General features: G+C 36.6%; 1 long non-coding RNA gene across 4 annotated transcripts; it reads right to left on the bottom strand.

Annotated features, from left to right (window-relative positions):
* Nucleotides 1-9,793, bottom strand: LOC124722017. 4 transcript variants are annotated; one of them, XR_007006432.1, is made up of 3 exons: nucleotides 9,702-9,793; nucleotides 4,438-4,577; nucleotides 1-61 (listed from the first exon to the last, which is right to left on the bottom strand). It is a non-coding gene; the product is annotated as an uncharacterized LOC124722017 (long non-coding RNA). The 4 variants fall into 4 exon arrangements; XR_007006431.1 differs by lacking the exon at nucleotides 9,702-9,793 and adding an exon at nucleotides 9,377-9,401; XR_007006429.1 differs by lacking the exon at nucleotides 9,702-9,793 and adding an exon at nucleotides 8,990-9,343.
* Between the last annotated feature and the right edge of the window lie 585 nt (nucleotides 9,794-10,378).

The following is a 10,378-nucleotide window of genomic DNA, read 5'->3' on the forward strand; positions in this document are numbered from 1 at the left end:
TTCTGGGTCGATATCCACATCAGGAACAGCGGCAAGCTTCTCTGCTGCTGTCATTAGTGTCCTGTTAAACAGATGTTAAAATTATTCCAGGAATATTTATATACAACAGGTGAGAGAAGAATAGTGCTGCAGTCACAATGTAAACAATACAATTCTGCATCTAGGATTTATACTGGAAACAATGTTTCCTTCAGAGAAATAATGATCTAATATTTGGATTTTGAAACGTGTGCCTATTAAGTAAATACAAGCATTCCGTGGATGATCGTACACCATCCAAACCATAAAACTATCAATTAATTGTATCCAAAGGGAAACATACTTGAGAAAGCCATAAAATTACAAAGAGAGAGAACTGCATTCTCATAGAAAGAATTCGCTGGGTGAATTCCTTCATGTTTGGTGGACTCAAAAATATTTTTTAAAAACATTTATTGGTTATCGTTTAGAAAGAGCAGCCATTTTTGTTTCAGGCTTTCTTACACTTTTATAAGCGTCTGTGGTTTTTTAAATTATTCAGTAATGGATTGCCCCAGACCTTTCATATAAGAGGTATTTATTTCAGCAGACACTGGACTATAAATTAAAACCATGATCACCCTGCTGAATGTATTAGGGAATACACTTTTAATGTCTCAAAGTTGTTGGTTGTAAATTTAAAAAACCCATTTTTAATACTATCTTTCCAAAGAGTAGTTTCTTAGCCTTAATACATTTTGTGGTATTACACTACTCAGTACAGATACCTTTTTTTTTTTTTTAGAGAAACAATTATGACAAGCTTATACTTAGAAACACTTTAAAAACAAATCTTTTGAATTTTTTCATTCTTTGGTCTGCAAATCTTTGTTAATGGACCAGATATAAATCTGAAAATTACACATTTAATAGACCTTTATGATATCAAACTTCTGTATAAATTTCAACCTTGAGATTCCATGGACAAAAAAAATTTCAAATATGAGTCAAAAATATGTTTCTTACTGTTTGCAATATCTGGGCTGATGGAAACAGTGTATAAATTACATAATTTAAAAATATCTAGGATAACTCTTCAAAAAATGAGACAATTCATTACATTATCCCGTTCTCAACTTGTTTGTTTTTGCTACATTGTTTATTGAACAACAGAGATATTTCTTCACTCATGTTGGGCACAGAGTTAAATGTTCGCTAGTCACAGTCATAAATTCCAGGGGAGAAGACAACTCCTTTAATGCATTTTTAACGGGCCTCTCGTGTTGATCCTTTTCAAATTTTTTAAATGGGGTTCTTGGTGCTGGTAAAATGTAACATCCACATCTTGGTTTTGACGAGCAATGTTACCAACTTTGGCAATCCACCACTGTTCATCATAGACACAAGCCACTATGTCCTTACTTTGAAGTGTCAGTGGTACAAGTTTTCCACAGTGATGACATTCACTATCAGAGGATGTTGATGTGAACTTACAGTTGAGCAAGTTGTATGACTGAGGTATAAAACAATGAAAAGATCGGGTGCCTTTAATCTTCTGACAAGTTTTGAATCTTTCCTCCAAGACATTGGCATAGAGTTCTCATATTTCCTCACATTTAATGAAACATACGTAATCCCTTTTACCTATTCTTTACAGAATTTGAACATTTCTTGACGTGTCCAGATTTGGTTCTCATAGGTCCGTTGCAGACTAGCTTTTGTGACAGCTCGCTTTGTTGTACCCTTTATGCCATCACACTCATTCTTCCCAGGACATGATGCAAAAAAGTGCTATTCTGCACCGAGCCAACAGTCTTTTTTTCTTTGAGAAAGGAGATATTAATATTTGTTTGCTTTTATATTGGCCTGCAGCACCATCAGAGAAGTTCATCAGTTTGTTTATGGAACTGTCGTGCTGTTTTACGTAGTTTGTTAACTGCAGGTGAAAAGCATGCACTGCTGTAGCTTTGTGCTCAAAGTAATCATTTGCAACACAAAAACTATAACTCTAGTCTATCTGGATCTTTATAACAGAACACAAATGGACAAACTGTGGCCTGTTTGTTTACCCAGTGGCGCCCTTGTATTTCACTTGAACAACAAAGGAATAGTTTTCAGAAAAGTCAGCAAGAACTATACATTCATCAACTGCCAAGGTTTGCTTTTGCCCTTCAGAAATTTATCCTGACTTTGGCAATTAAATGACACACTATTGAGTTTTCAAGGTTAGTAACCAACACTTAGAAAAACTATTCTCGTTATTTTGAGACTCCATTGTTCAACTGCACACTTCAAGGGCTCATTATTAACTAAGTGTGAGTGAACAGATGTTGGTGGAAGGCGGATGACAACACACAGATTTGTACAGGCTTGTCTACATCTACATGGATACTCTGCAAATCACATTTAAGTGCCTAGCAGAGGGTTCATCGAACCACCTTCGCAGTTCTCTATTATTCCAATCTCGTATAGAGCGCAGAAAGAAGGAACACCTATATCTTTCCATTCGAGCTCTGATTTCCCTTATTCTATTGTGGTGATCGTTTCTCCCTATGTAGGTCAGTGTCAACAAAATATTTTCACATTCAGAGGAGAAAGTTGGTGATTGGAATTTTATGAGAAGATTCTGTTGCAACAAAAAATGCCTTCCTTTTAATGATGTCCAGCCCAAATCCATTATCATTTCTGTGACACTCTCTCTCATATTTCGCAATAATACAAAATGTGCTGCCCTTCTTTGAACTTTTTCAATGTACTTCTGTCAGTCCTATGTGGCAAGGATCCCACACCGCGCAACAGAATTCTAAAAGAGGACGGACAAGCGTAGTGTAGGCAATCTCCTTAGTACTGCCAATAAATTGCAGTCTTTGGTTAGCCTTCCCCACAATATTTTCTGTTTGTTACTTCCAATTTAAGTTTGATATCATGAAGATCCATTAAGTGTGTAATTTTCAGACTTTTATCTGCTCTCCTTACAAAGATATTGTAGGTCAAAGAACGAAAAAATTCAAAAAATCAATTTTTTAAAATAGTGTACATTTTGTGTAAGCTTCTCACCATAAGAAGTAGTTATACTGTATAGTGTAATAGCACAATAAATATTAAGGCTGAGAAATTACTCTTACTTTGGAAAAATACAATTAGGATTGATAAAAAATCTACTCACCAAGTGGCAGAAGAACTCGCACATAAAAGACGGAAGAGGGGTGAAGGAAGAGAACTGGAGAGGTCTAGGAAAATTGGTAGATATCGGGAAAGTCACCCAGAACAGCGGGTCAGAGGAGACTTACCGTAAGTAATGTCTTTCCTTCTCATCCCGTACGGTAAGTCTCCTCTGACCCGCGGTTCTGGGTGACTTAACCAATATCTACCCCTTTTCCTAGACCTCTCCAGTCTTTCTCCTTCACTCGATTACTTCCCCTTCCACCCTTCTGTCTGAAGAAGGAGCCACTGGCTCCAAAAGCTTGCCAATTACAGCTGTCTTTTATGTATGTGTTCTGCCGCTGCTTGATGAGTAGAATTTTTATCTATCCAATTAAATAGTTTAAAGAATACGCTTTTTTAGCTTGCAATCAACAAGTTTGAGCCATTAAAAGTAGGGCCTATATTAAGGAATACATTCAGCATGGTTATCATGGTTTTTAATTTATAGTCCAGTTAATGATTCTTCAACTCAGTACTGAATAATTAAAAAAAAAAAAAAAAAAAAAGAAAAGAAAAGAAAAGAAAAAAGAAAAACAGATGCCTGTAAAAGCAAAAAATAGCCACTGTTTCTAAATGTTGAGAATAAAATTTTTTAAAAAATGTCTTTAAACCCATTAAACATTCGGGAATTCATCCAGCAAATATCAATTTTTTTCTGAAATGACCGAGCGATTAGTTAGTTTTTTCCCTGGCCCACTAGTCCTAGCTTACATAACAGAAATTTTGATTTTTATCAATACCAACCGTCTGCTTTCACCTATCACATAATCAAAATGCTGGACATAAATCACTCATCGAAATCAGCCACACACTGCAACGACAATTTTATCTATTCTCATAACGAAACAATCATAGGCTCCCCCACTTGCATTTAAAAATAATGCAGAAGCAATATAAATATGGAAAAAAATGACATACTGTTTTAGAGATAAGGGATCTAAAATTCTTTTATATATTTTTTGACATAATCTCACAAGCATTTCACAACGCTGTATCCAATTTTGACAAGCCAGCTAGCGCCTTTAGGGTAAAGGCACATACTGGTTTCCATTCTGTTCTCAACAACATTGAACACAACAGAAACTAATCTCTGTCTACCGTCAGCTTCAGCATATGCCTTTCGTCTGAAGACTACCACTGACTGGTTGAAACTAATTACGGCATTGTGAAACGACCCATGTGTTTGTGTGGAAGTTTTGTGCATGGATATCACACACACCACATCATCAGTAGCATGCTACCAGTCAAAGGCAGTGTCAGTAGATCCAATCAAACCTTCGGAACTCGGCATTAGGGAAGCATCCGATTTAATCCATCTGCTTTGACCCATGACGTCATCCATATGACAGAAACGCCTACGTCCAGAGTATACAAAATGTCGTCAATATTGTCACTATGTACACATGCCAACAAACCTGCAGGAAAATAGAAACAGTGAAAGTAATCTTACTTCAATGATAAAATGAAACTACAGAACAACCGCGGGAAATAGGGGGTCTAGGGCAAGGACAACCTAATTTTAACAATACAAAACATCACATCACATCACATCACCCCTAAAAAAGTCTCAACCTACGACATAATGCTACAGCCACAAAGCCAGCAGGAATCATACAGTTCACTCGACCTATATAGCTCAAACCAAGCCCACAATACCAAAAAACCAACATCTGCAATAACGAAAATGGCACTTACGCAGTTTAGGGGGTACATGCGCTGATCATGAGAAAAATACCTATTTTTGAAGCAAATATATTTCTGAAGATATGAGCATATATATGCGCGGAATACCAAAAAAGTACTTATTTTCATATGGAGGTGGGGGAAAAAAAAGATTAACTGTCTGCTTTCACCAGCTTATTCATGTTGCTATGCCAATATGCTGCAGACACTTTAATATATTTCTTCACAGAGTTCTTTAGCCATAGGTAATGCTTACAGTTTCATACATCCTAACCATTATAGCTATTGTTGGCTTTGCATATTGTTGCATATGGTATATGTCCCTGTTGCTCACAGTTATGCATCTTGATCAGTGCGCCCAACAACCTATATTTTTCTGTTGAGGCTGTCCGTTTTGAAGTATCGTATATTACTGCATGTGCCAAAATGGCGAGAAATTTTCCAGATTTGAGCGACTTTGTAATGGAAGATTTATACCATGTTATGGAGAACACCCAAAGCTCAATACAATGGGCTAGGCAACAAGATCTTATGAAGAACGATATGGTGTGTGAAAATGGGTATTGTGTTGAATACAACGAGATGAAGCTGGAGAAAACTACAGGGAAAGATGGCGAAATTTGGAGCTGCTCCATTCGCAGGGACTGTAGAAAGAAATGTTCAATCAGGAAAATGTCATTTTTTGCTGGCAGTCATTTAGACATTTCTAAAATTTTGCAACTGTCTTACATGTGGGTTTTCGAACCCAATAGGCAAAAGTTTTTAATGAGGGAGCTCAAAATTGGCAGTGAGCACACTGTGGTCGATTGGTGCTAATTTTGTAGAGATATCTGCCATGAATATTTCTTAATTGAGCCAATAGTTTTGGGCGGCCCTGGCCATACTGTTGAAATAGACGAGAGCTGCTTCGTCAGCACCATCGAAGTCATAGGTGCGAGAGCAATGGGTCTTTGGTGGTTATGACGTTGAGACAAAGCAAAGCTTTATGGTTGCTGTGCCACAACGTGATGCTACCCATTTGCTGCCAATTTTGCAACAGTATGTTTTGCTACTGGAACCACAGCAGTTTCTGATTTGTGGCAACTTACAACACCATAGGTAACTTGGGCTACAATAATCTGGCTGTTAATCATTCGCTTTATTTTCTCGATCCCTTTACAAACGCAACCACAAGTCACATGAAGTCAGTCTGGCAAAAAGCTAAAGAAAAAATCCTATAAGGCCTTTCAGAACTCACCGTGCTATGCTGAATAACTACCTGGCGGAATTTCTCTGGCGTCAATGTTTTGGGAAAATCCATTCCACAATTTTGTTATTAATTCCACCTTTCTTGAAGAGAGAGAGAGAGAGAGAGGAAAAAAAAAAATTAAATTCCGTGCATACATATGCAATATGTCATTTTTGATACAAAAAAAATTTTTTGAGACAGTTAACTGATTTTTTTTTTGCATCCAAATGAAAAATAAGTACTTTTTTGGTGAAGAGCGCGTCAGATATGACTGTAACACTCAAGTTTTGAAATAAAAAAATTTTTGGTATTCAGCGCATATATATGCTTATATCTTCAGAAATACGTGTTTCCTTCAAAAATAGGTACTTTTCTCGTGATCAGTGCATGTACTCCCTAGACTGCATAAGTGTCACGAAAAGCAGAATCAGATGTTTCCCTCGACCTATACAGCTGAAAGGAAGCCCAGATAGCAAGGAACCAATACAGCTGAAAGGAAGCCCAGATACCAAGGAACCAATAGCTACAACCCGAAGAGTGGAATCAGACATTTCCCTTGACCTATGTAGCTCAAATGCAGCTCTCAATACCTACCAGCAATAATAATAATAATAATAATAATAATAATAATAATAATAATAATGAAAACAATGTAAACTTCACACACCAACATAACTCAAAAAACATCACAAAAACCAAAACCTTCAACAACTCGAAAACGCAAAAACTTGTATATACACCAGATCAATTAAAACCAACCAAAGTACGATAAATGTAAAACAGACAGAACATCAGAATTACTACACATTAAAACAAAAATAAAAGTTTATTACCAACAAAAGCATGCAACAAAATCACCTAGGTTGACCGCCGCTACCAGTACGTACGTACGCACACACACACACACACACACACACACACACACACACACACACACACACACACACACACACGCACGAAGATTTCCAAATCCACATTACAGCACTGGCTACCCAGACTCAAATAAACCCATGTTACCATAGTGATAATGAACCCAATATCAGATGTTAAACTCAACAAACACAAACCAATTCAAAAACACACACACAACACCATTATCTCATGGGTCAAAGGAGACAGGTGGAACAGAACACTTCCAATGGCCCCTTAACTTAGTTCCTACCTCACGCAGACAGACAGGATGTGAGGACAAGAATGAATAGTTCTGAAAAATAAGATTAGTGTTTCACTTTTAAAAGTGTTAATCAGCAGTAGGGCCTCCTGGGATCTTGCTTCCTTGACTATCAGTAGTGACCAGCCATACTGTTTCTTTATAAAACAATTCCTTAATAACTTCATTGTTTAATATTTGGATTCTTGCACTGATATCACCTCACGTGTAAGGTTGTTCCCCCTATTGTTATCTAGACAACGAACTTCAACTCTAAGACATGATATCACGGTACATAAAAAGATTTTTACATGTTAGTCTGAGAACGTGGACAGTGACTAAGAAGGCATACCCTAAAATTGCACTTACTTTAAGTTTTCAAAATGTCACAACCCCTTTCTTCTGTCATTTACCACTCTTTAACCTCTGGCAACAATCTGTTAATATAAAAACTGCACTGTTTTTAGAGTTCATGTTAAACCACAGACCTCTCTATAACTGACTGGTTGGAGAAAGGCAAGACAAAGAACTGGTTATGAACTGTTGTGTCCAAATCAATCTTTGAAATGCCAACAACAGGATTAGTTAAAAATGTGATACCAAGCTTATGAACGACAACACCCTTAACGTGGTGGAGATATAAGACACAGAACTGATCAACTGCTCACATAACTAATAATACGAAAACATTAGCGAAATAAAATGCTAGAGACTAACAGGATCTCTGTGAGAAAAGGTAGTTTTGGGCCCATGATGTTCTTTCTATTAGTCCTTCAAATATATTAAAAACTTGAAAATACCAGACCACAATTCGAAAATGGAGCCTCACATAGGTACTTAAATGTATCTATGGAATGACCTACCTTAAATGTATCTGTGGAATGACCTACCAACCCAACTTATCCTAGATATATGTTTACACTAGTCTACAGATCAGCCTGTCAATGTAAATGAACACATATATACATCTTGTATGCCACAAGCATTCCCCCAGTCGAACACCATCTCCAGTAGGCCTAGACTTAAAGTACACCTAGCAAACAATACAGTCTAAGCTACCAGCCACAAAAAATAAACTTCATATTATGATCAAAACACACACTCAAAATATTTCACTGAAACAAACAAAATATCATAGATGCCATATGACATCACAGTTCATATAGGCTACCTATGGCTCATGTTGTTCACTGGACTCCAAACACGTTTATTTTTTCACACACAAGCATTTATTGCTTAGTCCAGTTTCTTGAATAAGTATCATGAGGCTATCATGGTTAAGTTTGTCAAATTAACTCCCAAAAACATCTTTTTGATAGCAATATTCTTGAATACTGGTTGTTTCTCAGATTCCACACCCCCTTCAGAATACCAGCTTGGTGCTTTCTGGGGTTTAGATATTAGCTACACAGTCATAGTTACGCTACAATTAAAACAAAACTTATTCACAATTCCAATTACAATATCCACACATTTCATGTACCGGTATTCGTAAATACAGATCTTTACATACTTGGTTTAGGTGAAATAATGCCAATGCGTCACAATTATTTCGATGTGAGCAATGAAACTTCACGTAAAACATGACTGCGATACAATGCGTAATAAAATAAATATACCGAGGTCTAGAAATAAGCATGATTACACATAAAAGGGATGATTAATACAGTTCAATATTAAAAAATCTGTATTCAACAAAACCGTAGTCCTACAGAACTGGAGGGGTGCGACGGTAATGGTTTGATTTTATCAGTGAAATTACATACCAGTACTGGATGTTACTAATGCTCCAAAAACATCAGACAGTATATATAATAATGGTATGAGACAACGAAGGGAGATTATTTTAGGACGTATTTTCATCAATTTTGATATGTTATGACTCGTAATAGCCCTGGAGACGTCTTTTACAACAATCGAATAATTTGTAGCAGTACACCGATAAAAATAACTGCTTGCAACTAGCAAGTAATCGCGCAACGCGCAACCAAACTTCGAACACACAAATAACTTCTTAACCCGATACGATTACATGACAATGGACACCATTCGCATACTCAAAATAACAAACCTAGATAAACACAGCACTGAATTTCATACGCCTCAAAACAAACTGCTTTTCAGAGATTGTATTTTAATAAATGAAGACATACCGGAGCAGTGGATTTTAATAATACCGACAACCAAAGACAACAAAGCAACGGAACTACGCACTAGAACAAGCCAGTTTATTTGATTAATTTAAAATGTGAAGGAAAAAGCAGAGTTGTTATTTGCTGACATGAATCCATGGCTTTTTAGATTAAAGTACTGATTTCGAAAGTGGGGGCATTTGATGACAGAATTAAAAATCATTATTGACAAAGCCAATCCAATCCAATAGAGGTGGTGGTGGTTGTTGGGATGTTTAAGGGGGACTTCCAATAGAGACCGTAGATCTTACACTAACAACTAAACAAGAAATTTCCAGAAACTTACCTCCGCTTATAAAAATGTCCACAGTGTGCGTTAGAAAAATGTGTAGAAGAATGAAACTCAAGGAGAAAATACGAATTGCTTTGGAAGTAAAGGTTACTTATTATAAATGTCACTATCTTTATAGTAAATTTTGCATATGATTTTTACGGCTTAATGCTTTGGTTGCTATTATTGGCTCATTGTAACACGAGAGTTTCTTATTTAAATTTGAACAAAACCATTAAACAGAGGCACATTTTCGAAGTGTTGTTTGACTGTTTTAGTCACTCAGTACAAAACACCTTCCTATACTCTTTACTAGTTTCAAAAAATGGTTCAAAAGGCTCTGAGCACTATGGGACTTAACTTCTGAGGTCATCAGTCCCCTAGAACTACTTAAACCTAACTAACCTAAGGACATCACACACACCCATGCTCCAGGCAGGATTCGAACTTGCGATCGTAGCGGTGGTCTGATCACTGAAAATATTACTGCAACTTTTCTGAAGTGTATAATCCTCGACTCATTTGCCAGATTTATGCATTCTGTAATCTCACTAAATAACTCAAGGAAAATAACAGAGACAGTTCTATCCTTCTCCAATCCGTGCATGTATCATGTCTTCAGTGAATTCGGCACCGACAGGACATTACGAATTTTACTTTTTTAAATGTCCAACCACACATGCATATTTCCT

This window comes from Schistocerca piceifrons, chromosome X (genome assembly GCF_021461385.2).
Source record: "Schistocerca piceifrons isolate TAMUIC-IGC-003096 chromosome X, iqSchPice1.1, whole genome shotgun sequence".
Lineage (NCBI taxonomy): Eukaryota > Metazoa > Arthropoda > Insecta > Orthoptera > Acrididae > Schistocerca > Schistocerca piceifrons.